This window comes from Arvicola amphibius, chromosome 13 (assembly GCF_903992535.2).
Source record: "Arvicola amphibius chromosome 13, mArvAmp1.2, whole genome shotgun sequence".
Lineage (NCBI taxonomy): Eukaryota > Metazoa > Chordata > Mammalia > Rodentia > Cricetidae > Arvicola > Arvicola amphibius.
Window position 1 is genome coordinate 15,805,619 of NC_052059.1, and position 23,221 is coordinate 15,828,839.

Sequence of the window (23,221 nt, forward strand, 5' to 3'; positions counted from 1 at the left end):
TCCTGACTTTGTTGGAGTGGGAACCCAGGAAGGACTCCCTGAGGCTTAATCAATTCTTTCTCCCCAGAACAGAGTGAAGGTGGTCAAGAAGATGGAGTTTTGTTACTTGACATCCACCAAGTAGAACCATTGCACAGATCCATCCCCAAGTAATCTGTGTAATGTGAGGAGCCAACTTGCAAGCACATCTGGATACCAGCACAGGTCTGCATTAGTGTTAATCACACGGGCGCCCACATACATTTTTTACGTGCACATTCACAAGTGCAAAGATGCGGTCTCAAACTTAATTAAAAATAGAAAGCAACCAAAAATGTGCTAGTATTTCCCCTGACTTCAGCATGATCTACCACGTTGACAAAATCTCATAAATCTCCTGCCATAGAAAATTCTATGGCACAAAACCATTTTGCGCAGCAATATAGGTACTTAAAATATTCAGCAACTTTCATCATGTTTTGCCTCTTGGTACATGAGATTTTTATGTATTTAATAGTTACGTATGTTATATATTTTAAACAGTATTTTTTTCTAATGGCCCCCCAAAGTACATTTTTCTAAAATCCTAACATCTGTGTTTTGTTCTTGCAGTTTAGAATGATAATCTTAGATTAAGCACATCTAGACACAGAAGGAAGGTTGACAGGAATTTCCTAAAGGTGGCTGGACCCAGTGCTGAGGCATCAGAAGTCCTATCTTGGTGACAGAAATACCTCCTTCCTTAGGGCAGTCCTGGTAGGCATCAGGAGGTTCTTGCTGTGGCCAAGGTAGCAGCAGGTACATAGTAATGCAGAGATGACAACTGTGGTGGCCATTTGTTATTTATTTATAAACTTGTGCCATGTCATGTAAAATTAACACCTTTTAATGGGCTTCTGACTCAGTTGCTTAAAGGACCGCATTTGGCCAGCCAAGACCACCCATGGGTTTCTAGAACTGTGGCTGTGGTTGCTCCGAGCTCTGGGGAGTCTACCTGTCACCAGAATCTTTGATTCAGCAGGTCAGAAAGAGGTCTGCCCCATGAGAGAGACCAGTCAGGAAGCAAAGTCTATGGGCATTTGTGCTTGAAGAGATGACTGATTACTTCGGAGAGTAAGTTCCTTTCTCTCTCTGGTTAATGAAGAGATTTACTCCAACATTCATTCATTATAAATTGGGGGATGGCTTCTCCCATGTGTCAGGGTCCAGAGGGTCTCCTTCCTGTAAGAGTTCATAAATAATCAACGTTTACAATGAAAAGGTTTTGTAAGCATTAGCTTTTCCTGTCATAAAAATTCCCTCATGTTCCTAAAGGAAGACCAACACAGTTTGCAGACAGAGATTCTGGAACCAAAATAGCTTTTGGTATGGAAAGTGGATGTGCTTGGCAATTTAGAAGAAAAATCTCCTTTTCCACACACCATTGGCCCTCGCTTTCAAAGTAAAATATTGTTTGAACACTAGTTATAATCTAGTAAGTAGAGAAAAACATTGTTAATCAACAAACATTTGTAAGCTCCCTAGGCACTAAGTATTGTGTTTAACACAGGCTCCAGCAGAACCCATGGTTTAATAAAGAGAAGCAAGTGACAGATCATTGAAATCCAGTTTGAAGTGTCACGGTGGGGGTCAAAGCTGGGTGCTGTAGAGGTTAGGGGAAGGAAGAATAGGGATTTGTGGAAGACAATGGGACAGGATGCTTCAAGAACAGGTGTTTTCTAATACAGAAGAGGTTGTTTTCAATAAGCAACATGAGCACGCATGGTGTGTGTGTGTGTGTGTGTGTGTGTGTGTGTGTGTGTGCGCGCGTGGGTGCGTGCGTGCAGTAGGTTGGTCTGAATGCCTACCAGGTTCCACCTGCAGTGCCAAGCTCTTGCCACTGTGTTGTGCTTTGGATATGGTATCCAGTTCAACTCTTCCAATAGAAGAATATAATTTGTTTTTTACTCATGAGAGAACAGAGGAGGCACCAATCATTGACCAGCTTGCTAGACCTGGGAATCTGAAGGTTGATCTGCTCCCCTCTTATGCCCTTGCTTCGACTCTATTCATTCTTGAATGCCTGTTCCAGAGCAGAGGAAGCCTGCGCTTCTGGGGACTGGGTGGCATACAGCAAGGCAGTGAGGTGAGGAAGAAGAGTTCAGGAGAATGAGGTTGCACCTGGACAGAGAAGAGCGCTGACTGCTGTGGGAAGTCATTCTATATTTTGGGGACCATGGGAAGCTACCCATCAAAGAGTTTTGATGGCGGGGTAGTTGGGGACAGAAATGCAGAGAGGGAGAGAGAAAGGTTTCTTGTGTTTCTGTTGTTTTGTCTTAGAAGGATATCTTTGTGTTAGCAAGCTTAAGTGTAGAGAAATCCTTTCCTCTCCAAGTTGCTTTTGGTTATGATATTTATCACAGCAATAGAAACCACACTAAGACAATATCATAACTACTTACGATGCCTAGAGTTTGCGTATTTAGTAAGCACAGTACTGAGCTCACCTGCTTTGAGGGAGTAGAGAATTATTCTCTTGCCCAGCGCAAGGCCTGGCATTTGCTGAATAAATGGGTGAGTGGGTACATCTTGGATGGAAGGGAGGGGGTTCACTGTAGTCAATTTACCCTTTCTAGCTTATGTTTGCTGACGCAATACAAAATGGCCACTCTCATCAAGAGGGCGGGAAGCCATCAAATAGCACATTGGCCAATATCAATTTTGCTTTATCATGTTGCCAGGAGGATCTTAGGTAAAACATACTAACTAATAAACTAAAAACAGTTGGGTCAGTACAGGCTGTGGCAGTGAGCATAGGATTCACACTGTTCCAGGTCTGGAGTGTAAGACTCTGGGCTGCTTACTCTCCCAAGAACGCTGTATTCTCTGCCTCAGAACTAATGCTGAATTTGCTGTTAGCTCTGTGTTCAAGGCTCTCTTTCTGTTTGTCAAATGGCAAACACAGCCTGTTCTCCATGGAAATTCCACCCATCTTACAAAACCAGGTTAGTCTCTATCTTAGTGTCCCTTGGTGCACTTCGCACATCCCCCAACCTGAACCCATAAGATGTTCATTGCCATCCTTTGATAATCTGTGTCCTCAGCAGGGTGAGGATTCTGCCTGGTTCACTCTGTATATTTCCCCAAGGAATTGTTGGTCATAGACGTTTCTGAAAATGTTTCTGCGGTAACTGATATGTGAGAACAAGGAATTTCCGCAGTCTGGGAACAGAGTGCAAACACAGGCCTACAAAAGCCTGGCTTATCTGGGGCTTCTGAATGGTAGTTAGGTTTCTAAGAAGTCTTTTCTTATTCGTAAAAGCTAGAAAATTACTAGCCATGGACTTTTCTAGAAGCAAAAGAGGAAAACTCATGGTTGACCTTAAAGACCCTAAATGATCCTAAAACGTTTCTTAAAAGTACATGATTAAGGGGAGCTGGTCAGTCAGTTTATTTCACCAGAATGGGGAGTTCTGCCCTTTAGGTCTTTGTGTTTTACCTGACAGGATTCTGGCCATGCCTGAGCGTCATGTCCTGCATGGGTGTGTGTCATACAGCTGAAGGTACCAATGAAGGGAAGATCAGGGAAAACAAACTGGAAGAGCTGGCTTCACTAACATTGAGACTGTGTGTCCCATGCAGGTCATGACGGCAGTCTCTGTTGCTCAGGCTATCCCACCACTTATGTGCAAAGTCATGTACCTCTTATAGTGTCCTTCCAGGGTCAGGTTTCCCACAGAAAAACAGGGATACACAGAAGCCAGAACTGTGGGGGTTTGTATTGTATGGGACTCTCATTCCCATGTCAACCCTGGTTAGTCTGAATTAGAGAATTTTCTCTAAACCGTATTGCTACCTGATTGGTGCCCTTGAAAGCAAAGGCGTCTTTGATGGAAGCGTTATATGGGATAAAGGATAACCAATGTCTCTACCGAAGGGCTGTGGACAGTATTGGAATGAGAATGGGAACAGGGATTGGCCCCAAAGTTTGAGAATCTGCTCAGACTTTCTCCCTCTAAAACTTTGCAATGGGTAGATGTGACTTTGGAAACATTCCTAAGAAAGGAGCCACGTAGCTCAAGCTATTCATGTTCCAGGGTAGCTAAAGTGGCCTTGTTAAATTTCATTCTCCTTAAAGATCTTAAAAGATTATATAACTCCATAATCCCTTTCTGGTGACAATTGAACCCAGTCCAAGCTTCCAATCTATGAGTAAATAAACAGGTGACATTCCAAGTCACTCAATTTCCTGGAATCATGTTACACAACAATGATCAACCAATGAGTTCTAGTCCCTTTCTGTGCCCTGTGGAAGGATAACACTTGGGAGTCATACTCATCAAAAGTTTCCTAAATGAATAATAGAATTAATGAACAACAAATGAATGAATGAAGTAGTATTACCGTGTGTGTGTGTGTGTGTGTGTGTGTGTGTCTGTGTATGTGAATTAGATTTCAGGTTTTGGAAAGGCCATCTTTCTACTTGGGATGTTGTTTCCTCCTGTAGAGGTACACCACCTGACATATTTATTACTTTAACCACAGCTGTTGTGCTGAACTTGAGTTGTTCGTTTGTGAACTTCATTAGAGTATGGGCAATTTGAGGGTCAGTCCTGACTAGTAATTATCTCTGTATCTTTAGTGCTTGTATACGGATGTTTCCAAAAGATGCATCTGTTGCATTTTTTTTTAGAAATCTAGTTTTCATTTTTAGAAACAGGATAGCTGGCAGACTACAGTTTGTAGTGATTTGAAACCCTGGATGAAAATTAAAAGGTTCTGAACATAAAAAAAAAATAAAAAAAGGTCTATGTCCAGCATCATTTCAGCCATCAGTTTGGAGCATGGGACTAGAATGAGGCAGAACAAATGTTATTTATTTATCTCAGGGCTGAGAACCTTGGGTTTTAAACATGTGCCACGTTTCCTGCATTAGCACTTGAGAAACGGCAACGAGAAAAACCTACAGGAGATAATTGAAATCACCTAATGTCCCAGTTTTCCAAGTTAGAACGTAGTGATAATTGGAGAGCTAAGTGTTGCTTTGTGATGGGCGGCCTGAGTCAGCAGACCCCGCACTGAGGAAGGGCAACGTGTCCTCAGTGACGGGATGTGTGAGAACACAGACCCTGAACAGAGGGATTCCGAAACCAAGGCTGCCGTGGCTTCTCACGTGGGCTTGGAAACTTTTCCTTTCTTTTTAACCAAGGCTAAAAATAGTTTTTTTTTTCTTTCACAAATGCCAGTTTTCTTTTCTAATAAGGAACTTCAAATGATTGTGGAGTTTGTGTCTTAGGACTGGTTGCAAACATTTTAAAGGTGTTTATTTAACGAGGTTGTTTGTTTCAACAGTAACTCACTTAGAACAAATCACTGAAGATGACCTCTTCTATAAACGGAATATTTACATTCTAAGATCTGACTTTGACGACACTAACCCCTGTATTCTGATTTCTTAAACAACTGAAACATATTTATCACTGGGTTTTAATGTGCTTTCTCCCTGACTTGAATTCACTCTGATTAAAGGTTCACAGCCTTGGTTACGTTATATAATTTGAGAAATAACCAACAACGTCCCTAGTGATTAAATATTCAAGTTTGCAATTATTTTGTAACTTTTGTTCTGCTCCTCGCTCACTCTAAAAATTATCATAAAATTTTGAAAGATGTCCTCAGTGTAGAATATGTCCATAAAATATTAAATATTCAATTTTCCTCTATCATGGCTTGAAAAATTCATAATTACATGATGATCCACATAATAACTCATTCTGAAAAGTCATATATGGCACTCCCTCTGTGACTGAGTTAATAATTTACTGCTGTGTGGGATTTTCACTCTGCACTGTTAGTCTTGGGAACATTTATTAAGCAAATGTTCATTTGCAAAGATCAGGATGTGAATGAAGAGGGTGAGAATTTAATGAGGAGTGACAGACAGGTGAACTGATTCCATATAGAACTTTAGTACAGAGGAAAGCAGGGAGCTTTATCTTCTGTTGCCTCGATAGACACCTGAAATGAAATATAGAGGACAGAGGGCAGGGGGGAATATGATGCTCTCCTGCAGGGCCAGCAGGGGGATAAATCAAAGGACGGGAGGGATATAGTTCAGGCCATTTGAAAGGATGCCAGTGAATATGTTACTTTGGGCTTGGATAGCAGGCAGGATAGGGACTTTTTAATTTTAAAGTCCCCAAACGCTGCCAGAGAGAATCGTTTCTGTTTTCTTCTTTCCCTTTGTTATTACATATTTTCACTGGCAGTAGCTTCAGTGATGAAAGCATGCAACTGAATATCAAACAGGCAGAGAAAGAGGTTCAGTGGACCTGGTTACAGTGCAGGCTCAGAGATGCTCACAGAGACTGAGATCGCTGGGCAACATGCAAACCTTAGGAATGAATAATCAGTGCTCCATCATCTGGGTCGTTTCTCTGGAGATGTTTGCAATGAGGCAGTTTTGATTTATTGGGCAAGAAATTCCATCATATTAGTAACCTATGACTCCACATGTCCATTTTATTTTGGATGAATTTGTTTTGTTTGAGACACGGTCTCTCCATGTAGCTCAGATTCACCTTAAACTCTTTCTCCTCCGTTTTCTGAGTGCTGGGGTTATAGGCATTAACCACCATTCCTGGCTTACCCACACCTTGGAGCCTGCACTAGTGATAGCTTGCTAGAAGAGACCTGCAAACATGACCTCCAGACCACATGTCCTGTGGTCTCATTCTACTATTAGCTTCTGATAGACACATGCTAAGACTCGACAATGTGAGTAGCTAGCGTTCAAGTCATCTCAAATTACTTTTGCAATATAGTGAAGATAAATAAATACACAAATAAACAAAGCCAAAATGGAATTTTAGTAGGAGGAGCCACACTGCCAGCAGCAGAGTCTAAATTCGAACTTGTCCTTGCAGAAACCTACACTTCATCCATGATCAGTTTGTCTGTAATTCCTTTCAACCAAGCCATCAACCCGAGGAGCTCAGTGACAGAGACAGGAAAAGAATTTATGGCCAAGTTCTTTACATCATAATAAGTCAATTTCCTCATCAAAAATATTAGCTACCAAGGTCTAAATGAGGTCATTTTCAAATGCCAGGCATAAATATGGTGATCACTTGTGTACCACAAGTAATTCTTCTGGCTATAAATTTTAACACGATATAAGGCAAAATTTTAATAATAGCATTTGAAAGGCCCAAATTGTATCTCTATTAAAAAGGTGGTTAATATGATAATAACATTAACAGTAGCTGTTGGACAAACATTTTTCTTCAGTTATCAAATACAGAAGTTCGTCTTCAATCTGTGTGCTGGCATGGTAATGCTAAAGGCATGAATATTTATATATAAAATACATACTCCATGCATAGACCATTAGAAGTCGCCAACGATACAAAAATATATATTTTGTAAATGCAATGACAATATTTTGTAGGGTATGTAAACTGGATACTCCACCGAGTTGCTCAAAAATTATTTGCTTAAAGGGTAAATACACCTTGTACATCATAATGAAAGTCTTATAGGTAGGGGTGGAGATTAACACTTCAGGCTGTCTACAGAATATTAATAAAATTCAATATATTTTCTAAAAGGTATAATTTATATTTTGTGGAAATGAGAGCCTTTTCTAATAAAATTCTTCTGTCCTTCATTCTGTTCATATAATTTTGCTATAAATCATCCTGTAGGAATTTTTTCTCCTAAATATTCATCTCAGGGAGAGCCCATTTAAATAAGCCCTCTTAGCAAGATCTTTCAGAATTAAAATTACACCACAAGCAATACTTCATCCAATATGTTTCCGTCTATAGAATTTTCTTATGCCTAAAATAATATTTTTTTTGAATTACATTATGTGAAGGTGTGGATTCGTGGTGACTTTGAAGGAAAGACGACGCAGCACATTAACCATCAACAAATTACCCTTTGTCTTTTTAATTGCACTGTCTTTGAGCCCACACCACAGCTCCTTTCCACTCCCATCTACATATATTGCATGGAAAACCTAAGGGCATGATTCTCTGCTTCAGCACAAAGAATGAGAAGGAAGGAAAAGGCTTCAGGATATACTGGCTTCCTGTAAGCCAGAACATTATGCTCTTTCCTGCTCATTTGAAGATAATTTTACTTCTCTCTGCCTGGTTACCATTAGAGAAAGTGCTTTTATTTAGCTCCTGATAGGAATATAATAAGTAATTTGAATCCTTAGGATTTGACATACAGTATGGAGAGTAGACAGACATAGCGGGCACTCACACATATATGTATGCATTTAAACACAGTGCATACATGCACTATTGGTGTGCAGTCTGCTACACTCGTGAGCTTCTAAAGGTCAAACTGATGCTAATGAGTTTGGAGAGGAACTGTGATGGTGAAATTAGCAACAGAGAACTGTATGATCCATGAGCCAAATACGGTATAACGAACATTGTAGAGATTCACATTTCCCCAGACGACCTGGGAATAATCCAAAGCTCTCCACTTGCAGGATTTCCATACTCAGGGCTTCTCAGAGAAGGTGGAGTCAGTACGCTGGCAAGTTACTGGCAAGCACAGCCAGGGTAGGTCGAAGAGGAACTTATCAGACAGTGCTGGTCTCCACTCTCCCCCAGTTCTGCACACTCGTCTTTATATTTGCAAACTAGATTTGGGGTATAAACAAGGGAAGCATTTGTTTTCTGAGAGCTGAACCAGCCAAGACAAAGTTTAAGTTAACATTTCTATGGTCAGAATGTTTCTGTGTGTCCCCTCAATATTTGTATGCTGAATTCCTAACTTCTAAATTGAAAACATTAATAGCCAGAGTATTTTGGATGTTAGTTATTCAGCCACAGGACAAACTTCATGAATGAAACCAGTGTTATTATTTTTATTCTCTGAAGGTGAGAGAAAAACTCTGTTGCTCTTTCTTCATATGAAAAGTCAGCTACCTGGGATCCAGGAAGTTGGACTCAATCAGACACCAAACCTACCAGCACCTTGACCTTGGGCCAGAACTGAGAAGAATAAACTTCTGTTGTCTATATGTCATCTAGTGTATGGTTATTTTATTAGAGCATCCAGAATAGACTAAGAACTACCCTTCATGTAAACATTGCCTGTGATCTGTAATAGACTCCCGGGATGTAGGTTTCCATAAATGTTTTTTCCTCATCAATGTCTCAGGTCTTCTAGTAAGAGCTGGATTTGAGACACAAACATTTCCAGCAGGCCTGCTCTGGTGTCGAGGATATCTGCACGATCGCCACTATGTCCTATAAGGATATGTTTTTTATTCTTGTTCATAAATCCCTACTTATGGCTAATGTAGCTGATAAGCTAAGCAAATAAAAATGTTTACGCTCAGGAAGTCTTTACTCAACAACATTTTTCTGAGATAAGAGCTAACTGCTTAATTGCCATTAATTTGTACTCAGTTAAATAGTAGGCACTAGAAACTATATTAATCAGTGAAGGAAATAGAAGTACCGAGAGGCTGGAGATCTCTCGGGAGCTTCATCTAAAGCAGATAAGCTTTAACATAAGTAGCAACAAACAGCTAGTTGGCTCTGAATACGTAAAGGGTTGTGTTGATAAAATCCAACGTCAGAAAATTGCCTTGAAGTTCTAAAGGTTTTGTGGAGATATTAGCACTCCCCATTTTATTGTGTTCTCTAGTTTTAGATGGCATAAGCAAAGCCAGGGGGAAAACAATATTGGAAGACAGATTGCATCTCCACCTATGTTGCTTGAGAAACACCTGCCAGTAGGGTTCAGGCCAGCACACATCTCTGCCCTTTGAATAACTTTATTTTATCTGTTTATTTTGGGTCTCTCTCTCTCTCTCTCTCTCTCTCTCTCTCTCTCTCTCTCTCTCTGGGTGTGGTGTGCAGGTACCATCAGTAATGCGTGGAGATCAGAGGACAACATGCAGGATTCAGTTTTCCTCTTTTTTTTTTTCTTTTTCTTTTTTTTTTTCCGAGACAGGGTTTCTCTGTAGCTTTGGAGACTGTTCTGGAACTAGCTCTTGTAGACCAGGCTGGCCTCGAACTCATAGTTTTCCTCTTCTACAGTGTTGATCCCAGAGATGCCTTTGCCCACTGAGCCATCTTGTCAGCCCCTCTCCTTGGGGACTACATGTGCTCTATCACTCTATCACCCACTTAAGGCTCCAAATTTATACCATTCTGAGACATAATCTTTCCTTAGAAGAGCATTGTTGATTTTTGGGATTCCTCAAATTAAAAAAAAATAAAGATCTTGGAGGATTAATTCAAGGGCAGGCATTTATTGACTGTGGGTTTTCTACTGGTGAGAGCTGGAACCAGCCACTGCATAGAAGCAGTTGCCTGTCTGAGTGTGGGCTTTGACTTTACAGCTTCTAAGTGTACGGAGAGCTGGTTAGAGATACAGAACCAGGGCCCCACCTCCGGAGTAGAAGTTGGAGTCTGCATGCTGTGAGGTCCCCAGGTGATTCCTGTGCACACTGAACTTACGGGGATGCTAAGCTAGTTTCGCAGGGTCACCATGCCTTGGGATCTTGGAATTCTTCAAGCTAAAATGGCTGCAGTTGCATCTCCTGCTCCCAGATCTATGCAGTCCAGAGGAATTATTTGGGGTGAAATAAGAACAAATACAAAATTTCACTGAAAGACTTAATTCTCATCACGGAAAAAGAGGGACAATATTACTCTCCTTTTCTCAGAATTTTTCCCTTGAAGTTGAGTGTTTCCCTTCCAGTCCTTTAGAAGGCCAGACGGGTCTTTTGGCAGCTTTATAACCTGGTACTCTTTTCTTAAGGACTTAGCAACCATCTCTTTGAATGCAGTACTAAAGGGAGCCAGGGACCCTCTTCCAGCTTCTGTGGGAGGCTAGGGCATACATTAGGTGGCATCTCCAATCTACAAGAACATCTCCTCCTCTGGAGATAGTCACTCATTTTTCCTCAAGATAAAGACTCATGGCTAACTCAGAGGGGGACCCTTTGACACTAGAAATAGCATTGTTACTGATGGGAGCTTCAAGTGCCCTTGCTTGATTGATGATTGCTTCTCTCAATGACATAGGCATGGGTTGTCTAAGCTTAGCTACATAAAAGGGCGTGCGATTTTTACTGCCTTTGCAAACTCAGTGGAACATAACATCCAACACATCTGGCTTTACCAGTTATTCAGCAATTATACCAATATCTGTTTTGACTACTTTGTGAGAGATTTTCTGTGTGGAAGAAGTGTTTGCTCTTTAATTATATTTTCACAACACTATATTGTTATATTGGTAAATTATTAATATTCATAATCTGTGTATCCCTACATTGCTGCATCTTCCTTCCTTCCTCTGTCCCTCCCTCTCTCTTGTCTCCCCTCTTTCCCTCCCTTCATTCTTTTTTTTTCTCTTTTCTGGAATATTTTTTTGAATTGGCATACAGACTTATCTTTCCCCAGGCAAATAGTTCTTGAGGGACAGGCAGGAGGTTGTGTGAGCAGGTATGTATCATAGATGTCCTGAGGAAAGAGAACAGCCTCTACACACTGATTTAAGTCCAAGAACGCTTTTCTGTACAGAGAGGAAGCTTTAGGAGCTAGTTGTCTTTCTGCTTAGTCTTGAGACGGTGGAACAAAGAAGGTTTCTGATTCACACAGAAAGGTGTTTAATTTGGGAAGACTGCTACACAAGGAACACACAAACCTTTTTGTCTGGAGAATTGTCGGGGCAGCAGCAGCAGGAGGTCATTATTTCTACCATCACATCAGTAGGTTACACAGTTGTGTGCACGTCCTCTACTCATCCACGGTTATCCATGTCGGTGTGCATGAGGAAACCTCTTATTTGTTCTCTGTGGGATGGAAAAATACTTAGTTAAAATACAGTGATGGATCCCAGTGCCAACAGACAAGGGAGATGCAGGTTATCCCTGTTCACTCCTGAGGAGCCCTCCCAGCTGATAGAGCCCACCCATGGAGCATATCAGCCAAACAGGACATTTAAACACAATCTGCATAATAGAGTCAAGCAGCATTAAGATTTTTTTCTACCATTAAAATGTACAAATCCTTGTTTGAGAGCAAGTTTCTGGGGGACGTTCTAGAACCTCCCAGCTCAGTCTAGTGTCTGCACAGCTTTTTGTGTCCTTGAGCCTTTTCATAAGCAGGAACAGCAGCGTTTCTGATTGAATGCCCTCCGTTTTCAGTATCAATACACATTTAACCTTTGGAAGCCAAACACTCACTTGAAGTAAACAATGAAATATCTCTTTATTCCCCCCAAGGTCGAGACTCTGAGATTATTTGCCCATAATGTGACTTAACTTCTGAATATTGCCCCCTTTTCACCTCTGATATTTTGACCTTATTCTTGACAGAAAGCCATGGAGCAAGCACTCTCTGCCTTAAAAATAAATAAATAGGAGGCTTGCATTCTGCATAATCACAGAAGACTAATTCCACGTTGCAAAGCATCATTTACTACTGTCCAGGAATTTTATGGATAATTTTTTAAAACCACAAATTTAAAGCTACCTGGTATTACTTTTCTTAATTAAGCTTGGCTGCTCCCACAATTCAAAAAGCTTCATTTTTTTCCCAGCTTAAATTAAAGTCCCCGTGCAGTGCACTGACCAAAACAAATAATCTATGACCTGCAAACAAGACACTCACAGTCCCTGAAGAATCACGCTCTTGTTTCCTGTAGGTTATACATCTTTGAACCTCTCTTTGCTGTAACGACCTTCTGGCGCTCATTAGCATACTGATTACCATTAGCGGAGCTATAATGCAGCAATTTTCTTGGTGTATGTCGAGGAGAAATGCTCATCTGAATGCAGTCAAGGGACAAAATTAACTGCATAAATCTACAGCGCGAACTGGATCTCGTCCAACTTTGCATGGGTTGTCTCTCCTCTCCTGGTTATGACATCATCATCTAGAGTCCCACTGATGGCTTAATAAGTGTCGTAGGGTTTCATACTTAATTTCCTTTCATCTCTGCATATTACATTTCAATTTAATTTCAAGAGTGTCCGACCACCTTATTAGCATGTCTCATTTTATATATATATATATATATATATCTTTAATCTTTCATCAGTGTCCCATATGGCTCCTGTATAAGATTCCTATCTATTTATTTTTACATCACGTCCTACATTTACATCCTTAGAAACATGTTGGGTAGTACAGTAGATTTTAAGTACATTTACGCACAGTGACATATTTTTTCAAGAACTAAGTAAAAGGTTGGGTTATGGTTAGCTGTACATGTTATTAGAAGGAGACATAAGTATTTTGGGAGACAGAATTTGATGAACACATGTTGTTGGAGAATGCTTACTCATTCCTAGTTGCTCAGCCCTGAAATAATCACACAGAAGCCATATTATTAACAATACTGTTTGGCCAATAGCTCAAGCATATTTCTAGCTAGTGCTTATGTCTTTGGTTAACTCACTTCTTTTATTTTATATTTTACCACGAGGTTTGTGGCCTACTGGCAAGGTTCCAGCTAGCAGCTCATTTCTTCCCCCTTTGGCGGCTACATGGCATCTCTGGGCGGGGCTACATGGCTTCTCCTAACTCCTCCTCCTTTTTCCCAGCATTCAGTTTAGTTTTCCCTGCCTACCTCTATTATGCCCTGCCCAGGCCCAAGACAGCTTCTTTATTAACCAATGGTATTTACAACATACAGAGGGGAACCCCACATCAAACACACATAAAAGGAAGTGACGCTTTAGCAGGATGAACAGTTCATTGATGAGACCTGATTTGCTTCTTGCCAACTGTCAAGAATAGGCAGTCAGAGTTTCTCTGATAACACCCATTTTTAAGTTTGAGCTAGGGACTACTTTCAGATTGCAACCTGTGAAGCAGACAGGAAAGCTCACAGGCCCCTGAAATTTCTCATCCTGGACTGCTCTTTGAGAGCGCTTCTTTAAAGATGAAAGCTGATGAATGGCATCAAGGAGATTTGAAAAATTGATTCCCATAGTGTTTGAATATTACAGGAACTGTAAGTAACGTGATAGAACCAGTATCACCATTAAAGCATAATTTGTTGTAGTTGCAAAAAAAGTCAAAGCCTAACAATCACTCTAAAGACAGAAGAAACATTACACATTTTATAATCAAGCATGGGCATTGCTCAAACTTAAAATGCTGAGCTCTAAAAAAAATAAACAGACTGAGAAAAGTATAGCCAGGTAGGTTCTATGGCTGCCTATAATTCCAGCATTCAGAAATATAGACAGGGTGTACCCAGGTGTCTAAGTTAGGGTTTATGTTGCTGTGAAGAGACACCATGACCACAGCAACTCTTATAAAGGAAAATATTTAATCCCGGTGGCTTACAGTTTTAGAGATTTAGTCCAATAACACCATGGTGGGACATGGCAGCATGCAGGCAGGCATGGTGCTGGAGAAGAAGTGGAGAGTTCTACATCTTCATCTGTAGGCAACAGGAAGTGAACTACACTACTAGGCAAAGCTTGAGCATAGGTGATCTCAAAGTCCACCTCCACAGTGGCACATTTCCTCCAACAAGATCATTTCTACTCCAACAAAGCCACACCTCCTAATAGTGCCAATCCCAATGAGGGTCATTTTATTTCAAACCGTCACAACAGCACAAACCGGTTATCTACACTAACTGAATTGGAGAATGCTGGGTCCACTTGAGAGACTGCCAAAATAAATAAAGTGATAAAGTGGAGGGTGATCAAGGAAGACATCATGTCATCATGCCGGCTTTGTGTCTTCACACACACACACACACACACACACACACACACGGGGAGAGAGCGAGGGGGAGAGATACATACAAAATAAAAGTCTTGAGTTCTGAGTACCTTAATTTTTAATTAACCATGTTTAATAATTTCTAGTAGGCAAGCATACTGCGGGCCAGTTGCTACCCCAAGGCTATTAAAGCCAATAAGTAGTTACCTCTGGTGATTTCCTAGCACTTCTCAGGATGGAGGGAGCCACTGGAAGGGTGGCACGATGATCAAAGTGCTACTTCCAGCATCTTCTGGTTCATTCCATATCAGCAATTGACCCAAGTGCTGCAGGTGCCGATAGCTTTTCTCTGGAGACAGGATTGAGATACATGACAGAGAGGATGTGAGAGTTGAATAAATCTGGCTGCATTGGGCTTTGTAGGCAGGGTAGGAGTTAATGGATTCTGAGCATGAGGCAGAGCCCCATCTTCTCACTTGGACTGTTATAAACACAGACGTGGTATCCCTGGGGTTGAAAGCTGTAAAAGAACCCCAACGGACCTGTTCTCTACTCATCACGTGAGGACCATCCTGACTTGATCTTTTCTCTGCCTTTGGGACAGATGAAAGACCAAGGAGTCTGCATATTCCCCATTTTTATGTTTCTATACAAATTTTAAAGTTATGGAGGAAAGGGTTTATTTGCCTTACACTTCCAAATCACTGTTCTTCATTGAAAAAAGTCAGGACATGAACTTAAACAGGACAGGAACCTGGAGGCAGAACCTGATGCAGAGGCCTTGGAGGGGAGCTGCTTACTGGCTTGCTTCTCATGACTTGCTCAGCCTGATTTCTTATAGAACTCAGGACCACCAACCCAGGGAAGGCACCACCCACCATGGATTGGACCCTCCCCCATTGACCGTCAAATAGAAAATGCTTTATAGCTGGATTGTATGGCATTTCCTCAACTGAGGATCTTATCTCTCTGATGACTCTAGCTTATGTCAAGCAACACACAAAACCAGCCAGTGCAGACTTTTAGCACAATGACTTAAGTAAATCTTATAACAGTTACCGTTTTGAAATTGATTGCTTAATTTAGCCTAATTATGTATGACCTGTGTCTCTTTTACACTGTCAAAGCCCATTAACACCATCAACTAATCTCAAAAGGCTAATATAGTTTGAATTTTCCAAATGCTTTCGCTTAAGCAAAATAACAGCACAAATATCCGTGACCATCTAGACAACACAGGTAAATTCTGTAACCTCAGAGTTACGTGTTTGCTACATGGCAATGATCCCTTCCCTTCCCTTCCCTCCCCTCCCCTCCCCCTCCCCTCCCCCTCTGCTCCCCCTTCCCTCCCCTCCGTTCCCCCTCCCCTCCCTCCCCCTCCCCCTCCTCTCCCCCCTCCCTCCCCTTCCCCTCCTCTCCCTCTCCCTCTTCTCCCCTCCCTTTCCCTCCCCTTCCCTCCCCCTCCCCTCCCCTTTGCTCCCTTCCCTTCCCTTCCCTTCCCTTCCCTTCCCTTCCCATTCTTTCCTATCCTTCCTTCCTTTCCCTCCCCTACTTCCTCCTCTTCCCTCCCCTCTTCTCCCCTCCCCTCCCTTTGTTTCCCTTCCCTACTCTGTTCTCTTTCTTATCCCCTTTTCTCCCTTCCCCCTTCCTTCTACCTTCTCCTCCTTTTTCCCTTTCTCTCCTTTACTTTTGCTTATCTTTTTCACTTTTCTTGTTTTATTTTTATTAATATTTTATTACTCAAAATTTTCGTGTATGTATATAATATATTTTGGTCAAATCTACCTCCTATTCTCTCCTCTCCAGCCCCCCCATTTCCCCACTACTTTCCATCTTAACTTTCTTGGATTTTTTGTTTGCTTGTTTTTGTTTTAAACCCACTTAATATACTTAATGCTGCCTGTATGTTCATAGGTGTAGGCCATCTAATGGGGCATGGGTAGCCTCTCAGGAGTCACATCCCTAAAGAAAATTTACTCTCTTTCCCCCACCCACCATCAATTGACAATAGCTTCTCATAAGGAAATGGGACTTCATGAGTATGCTCTTGTCCATGCTGGGATGTAGACCGTCTTGACTATGTGCATTCATTGACAGCCTTTGTGGGCTCATGTGTGTGATGGCTCTCTCATGTCTAGCAAGTAAGTACTGTTTTGCAGAGGCCCACTGCTTCTGGATTTTACTGTATTTTCCCCTCTTCTTCCTTGATGGTACCTGGGACTAAAGGGGAGGGGTTTGGGTATAGGTATAAATTCCCATCAAGAGCTGAGAAGTCTATAATCTTATTCTCTGCATACTGACAATTGTAGGCATCTGTATTAATCACCACCTACTATAAAATGAAGCTCTTTCAGATAAGGGTCAAGACATGCACTAATCTATAGACAGAAGTTTCTGTCCTGCCCAGTCAGGCAGCCGTTCAGTACCAAATAGATGCACAGGGGCTTATATTAATTACACACTGTTTGACCTATTAGTTCAGGCTTATTATTAACTAGCTCTTACAACTTAAATTAACACATAATTCTTGTCTATGTTTAGCCATATGACTTAGTACCTTTTATCAGTGAGGCATTCTCATCTTGCTTCCTCTGCATCTGGTTGGTTTCTGTGTCTCTCTGCTTTTTCTCTTTCCAGAATTCTCTTAGTCTTGTTGTTCCGCCTATACTTCCTACCTGGCTACTAGCCAATCAGCGTTTTATTAAATAATATGAGTGACAAATCTTTACAGTGTAAAAAAGCATTATCCCACAATGTTCATAAAGATAAGAACTTTTGGGGTCAGTTTAGCAATATGGCCTGTTAACAGAATAATGGTATTACATTCTCCTATGGCATATGCCTAGGCAGCTATGAGCTTTTGACTTGGTTAACAGTACTAGACTCATTCTGTCTTGTGGAGTGGGTTTTAAATTCTCTCAGAAAATTATTGGTTTCTGCCATACTATTGAGATTGATCTGATGAAGGTCAGGCTGGCCTCAGACTTGCTATGTATCCAAGGACGAATGTTCATTTCTGATCCTCTTTCCTCCCAAGTGATGGAATGACACATGTGAACTGCAATACCTCACTGACTGCTTTCTTGATGTGTATTGTATGGAATGTATACACACACACACACACACACACACACACACACACACACACACACGGCGAGGGAGAAGTTTCTCCTTTTTTAAATAATAAAGGACATTGACTTCATAATAGGGATTCCTACCTTCATGATACCATCTAAACCTAACTATCTCCCAAGAACCACATCTCCAAAGAGTATCATTGGGGTCTTCAACAGAAGGACTTTGGGAGGACACAGTTTGGTGCACAGCCCCTGTGACCAAGTGTAACTTCACCGAAGGTTCATTTCCTTTATGGTGAGGTGAAAGTAAGAGCACATCCATTTGAGATTGAGAATAATACGAGTTGTTAAAAGCATCAATTACAGACGATGTTTAATGAGCACTAGAGGCTGCATAAGTATTATTGCTATATTCTTCTCCTCCTTCTCTCCTGACGGGTGAGGAAAATACCCTGGCAAGCTCTCTATCATCATGCATCAAGCTCTCTATCATCATGCATCAAGCTCTCTATCATCATGCATCAAGCTCTCTATCATCATGCAATATGACTCGTTCTGTGTTAGTGATATGCAAACACTGCTGTGGCTGTGCACAGAAGGGAGAAACTCATTCTGAGTCTACCCTGTGGGCCCCGCGAGGCTGAAAAAAGATATTTAAATTGGGTTTTGAAGACAGGATAGAAAGCCTGGATGGAGAAGCAGGCTGTCTTTGCAGTCTGAGTAGAACATGGATGCATAATCACATGGCATTTGCCTATAAACTCTGGTTCACATGGGTGGGGAAGTCTCCCTAAGGAAGTACAGTACATTCCTGGCCACTTTGTTTCTCCATTTACAGTTCCTGTGTGACACAGAGAGGCTGCAGCTGAGCAGGTAAGAATGCATTGTGTATTACAGAGAACAAACTAGAAAGCTGGCTGCATTGCCATAGAGTTGTAAATACAAGTTCCTTTGTCAAAGCTTCAAACCACAAGGAGACAGATGTGGTAAGCCTCAGCCTTTAGCACGCCAGAGCCTCTAAGCAGGTATTTTTGTGTCTTTAAGGGGAAACAGATAAGATCTCCAGGGCAAACTGGGGTCGGGGGAGGTAGTGGGGAGGGGATGGGAGGTGATAACATGAGGGAATGGGTTGGGTGAGTTGGGGAGATGGAGAGGGAGAGCAATGAAAGAGATATCTTGATAGAGGGAGTCATTATGGGATTAGGGTGAAACCTGGGGCTAGGGAAATTCCCAGGCTCACCCCAGCTAAGACTGCTAGCAACAGTGTAGAGGGTGTCTGGACTGGTCTTACCCTGTAGTCATATTGGTGACTACCTTAATTGTCATCATAGAACCTTCATCCAGCAACTGATGGAAGCAGATGTTTCAAGCTGCTGGCTGCAAAGAATACATGCACTCATATAAAATTTAACCAAAATATTATGAGAAAAGTCTCCATCTGTGCATTATTTCTAAGTTGGGCAGTAGTTTTCCTTAAAATTATGCATTTGATAAATGGTTTTAAGGAGTAATATTTAGTGGGGGAGGGGCTAGTAGATTTTTAACATCCAGTAGAACTGGAGATAATACAGAGACAGACAAAACCTCTGTGGAAGTGAACTACAAAGATACCCACACTTTGGGCAGAATTATCTGCTGAGTTTTTGAAATGCTAATTTTTATTTATCTGATGACACAAAGAGATTGGAATTTTTCTGAAATAAATGAATGAAGAGACCATGGAACAAAAACAAAGGAGGAAATTAATAATATCTTCATTTTTTAGGTGATATCACCCACTCAGTCATGATTTGCTGAACCTGAGGCTAAATACAAAGAAAGGATCTGTGCCTGACAATGACAGAAGTTGTGAACTGAGGGCCAGTATAGTACAGAGGGCTGTGTGACCCGGTGTGTGGTGAGGAAGGGGGTTAGTGACAGCAGGGGTAGGCTTGGTGTTGAGACCGAGCTGTGCTCAGATCCACTTCCATCTCCAAAGCAGTTAGCAAATCAGTGGTCAACAAGTAGTGGATACAGTTGTAGCTGAGAGCCCAATAGTCTTTATTCTATGCTATAGCCTTAGGCGAGAACCTGTCCGAAAGGCAGTGGCTACATCCTAATAACTGTTCTTCATCACTTTAACATCCTTGAAAGTGATAACACACAGCAGAGGAGACACAAGCTACCAGTTCTCACATAGAAGGGAGTGGAGAGATGGCTACTGGTCCTATCTTACTGACAGATGGAATTGATTCGATCATAAAACGAATCCTTGCTAGTGCAAAATAAAAAGTTAGCAGTTTTGGTGTTTAAGAAAAAGCCTCCATTCTAATAGGCTTCCTGTATAAAGATGAAAACCCATTTTCCAAGAAAATGGATTGGTCATTACTAGTTATACAATAAATTTGCAAACAGCGTTATCCATTATGATGCGAAGGAAGTGAGAATTCTGGCCAAATGACAAATCGGATTCTGGAAAACAAATTGAGAAACAAAGAACATTTAGCAAGAGGCTGGAGACCATTGATGGATGATTTCATGACGATCATCTCTAGATTAATGAACCAAGACCACTGAGTGTGGTATAAAGAATGGCTAGATACCAAAATGCTTGCTTTCTTTTTCATCACCTCCTTGTCGAGCTGGACTTATATACACAGTGGTCAGGAGAACCAAACCCTAATTAATTCAAGTGCATTAGATTTCATTTCACTATAATGCACTGATAGAATGACCTATAATTTTTCAGTATAGAGAAAGTGGACGATTCTTTGCCTAGCTAGTTAATATATACCTTTTACACGCAGGTCACCTTCTAGATACAGCAGTATAATAAGCTATACCAATTCCGACTAAAATGAGATATTGTTTTACATAATGAATACCAAACATGATTTGTTATGGAAGAAGTGAGCACCCTGTAGTTTGGTTGTGTAAAGTCAGAGGTGGGTCCTCACTGTGAAGTTGAAGTATACAAAACATTGAAGCAGACAGATCTTATCCTCCTTCCTTTCCACTTCAAGAACAAATAGTGAGACCCCAGTCTTGCCTGTAGCCACTACCTTTATTCACGGGCTATTCTGAGATGAGCCATTGGCTTAAAAGGATTAGTGCTGGCCTAGTACCAAATATTAGGTGATAGAAATTAGGTTACAGAATATTATCATATCTCAAAATTGCCTAAAGGGACCCTAAATTCACAGAACACACTTTATGAAGTATTTTGAGGATTACCTAGGATGAATGATTATTTAATAAATGTTTGGGTGTGTGACGCTCCTGCACAAAGCTGTGCTTTGTCAAAATAGCAATGGAGTCTTTTCACTGACCTCAAATTATTTCAGGGCCAAGCTTACTGACCAAAGCAATGTAAGAAATATCGTAACCAAACTGGCTAAAGTAAAATCTGTAACATGCTTGCATGTTTTCTAAAGTGGCATTGAAGATTTTTTTCTTCTTGTTTTGAAGGAGTTTCTACCTGTTCAATAATTCTTGCACAAACTGTGGTGATCATCTTACCACCTTTGATTAGCACCGATACATACTTAGTTTAAAAATTTAAACATTATGTTATTTCTTTCCTCTGGGTGCACTAGATCCAGTGACATTTTGTTTTGGAAGGCAGAGTGCGTTGTCTTCAATTTCCCCCAAAGGAAATGCTAGTAAAAGGAGAGTGATGACTTCCTTTCTGTGCACAGATCCAGTGTGCAGGGATGTACATGCTCATGTGGCTCATTTCCCTTTTGTGCAGAGATCCAGCGGTGCAGGGACAGACATGCTCATGTGATCCAGAGAGGAGAGAAGACCAGGGAAGAGCAGTGTGTAATCCTGATAAGAGTCTGCATGGGCTAACAACCAATCACCATTCTAAAACACTGATTATATTTTAATTACAATTGTTTCTCATATTAATTATATGCATTAGTGGGTTTCACTATGGCATTTCTGGACAGGTACATATTGTTCTCTGACTACAAAGCCCTCTCTGGAACTTCTTTTGCCCTCCCTCTGTCCTCCGTGTCACCTTAATATTACGTCGTCTTCTAGTTTTCCTTTCTTTAAGTAGTATGTTTATTTCCATGTCAAGTAATTGCTGAGCATTTGACAGGTGTGTGACTATGTCATAGAATTCTTTCCGCACAGGGGCTAGAGAGATGGCTCAGTGGATAGAGTGCTTGCCTCCCAAGAGTGAGGACCAGGGTACAGATTCCCTGAATCCAGGTAAAAGCTGTGCACGCATGGTCATTATCTGCAATCCCAGCAGTTAAGAGCTCCCTGGATAAGTCAAAATCGCCAGAGATGGTGAGTTCTGCCTCAGAAAAATAAAGTGAAGAGTGGGTGAAGAAGACAGTCCACATCAATTTTGTGCCTTTACACGCACACCTGTGCCCACACGCGTGAACACACATGCTCGCCCCACAGGACAGGAAAACCTGAACATAGATGCTGGTTTATCTTCTAAAACCCCATGACCTGGTTGTTATTGACCTTTAACAGGAGAAAGCACTGGGACTCAGGCTGATGAACGTTGGGCATGTACACCAAATCAAAGTCTGTCTAATTCCCAAGCCTGTGGCTCTTCTCTCCAACTATGAACCACCTGCTTTCAAGCAGACTAGATTTTCATTGTTTCTAAAAAGTGTCTATCTAAAAATTGGGATTTTGGGGACTGGAGAACTGGCTCAGCGTTTAACTTGTTGCTCTTCCAGAGGACCCAAGTTCAGTTCCCAGTACCCAAGTCAGGTGGCTCATAATATCTGTACATCCATTGTGCCAGTAGATCTGGCATGCTCTTCTGGCCTCTGTGAGCACCCACAGAGGTGCATGTGGTATACACATGCAGAATCACACACATATAAGTACAAATAAAAGAGAGCAAATCTTAAAACACAGAAGAGAGGTTTCCATGCATCTACTTCGGGGGCAATTCTATACAAGTTCACATGCTTTTCTGCCCCGCCCCCCCCCACCCAGTGGTACTGTTGACTGAACCTAGGCACTCACATATATGTTAACCAAGCATATTACTTGAGCTATGTACAGCAGGCTATATATCCAGTCCCCTTTCCACCTTTTATTTTGGGACATGGTGTCTGTCACTGAGTTGCTCAAATTAGTCTTGAGCTCACTTTGTAGCATAGGCTGACCTTGACCTTGTGATCCTCTTGCTTTTCAGCCTCTTGAGTAGCTGGGATTACAGGTCTGGATTTCATTCTATATTTTTGAAGTGATTTTATTAGGGAATACTGTTACTGCTTCTTCCGACACATGGGGAGGGTCTGTAACCTAGAGTGGTAGGAGAGTATCTAATTTTTTTTAGCCTCCTTTATCTATATAATGGCAAATTTTGAGGCACTTTTATTTAAAAGCCAAAATGTTAGAGGAGATCATGTCGATTGTACCAGCATCCCGGAGATAGACGAAAGTATTTCATTGTCTCCCCTTTAAAAAAAAAAAGTACATATGATAGAGAAAACA

At 41.3% G+C, this 23,221-nt stretch overlaps 1 long non-coding RNA gene across 1 annotated transcript in view; it reads left to right on the forward strand.

Moving 5' to 3' along the window:
• LOC119800232 overlaps nt 1–22,243 on the forward strand; it is a 33,924-nt gene extending 11,681 nt beyond the window's left edge. The window contains exons 2-4 of the long non-coding RNA XR_005282996.1: nt 68–204; nt 18,603–18,637; nt 21,495–22,243. This is a non-coding gene — a long non-coding RNA (uncharacterized LOC119800232). The remainder of the gene's footprint in view (nt 1–67; nt 205–18,602; nt 18,638–21,494) is intronic.
• The last annotated feature ends 978 nt before the right edge of the window (nt 22,244–23,221 follow it).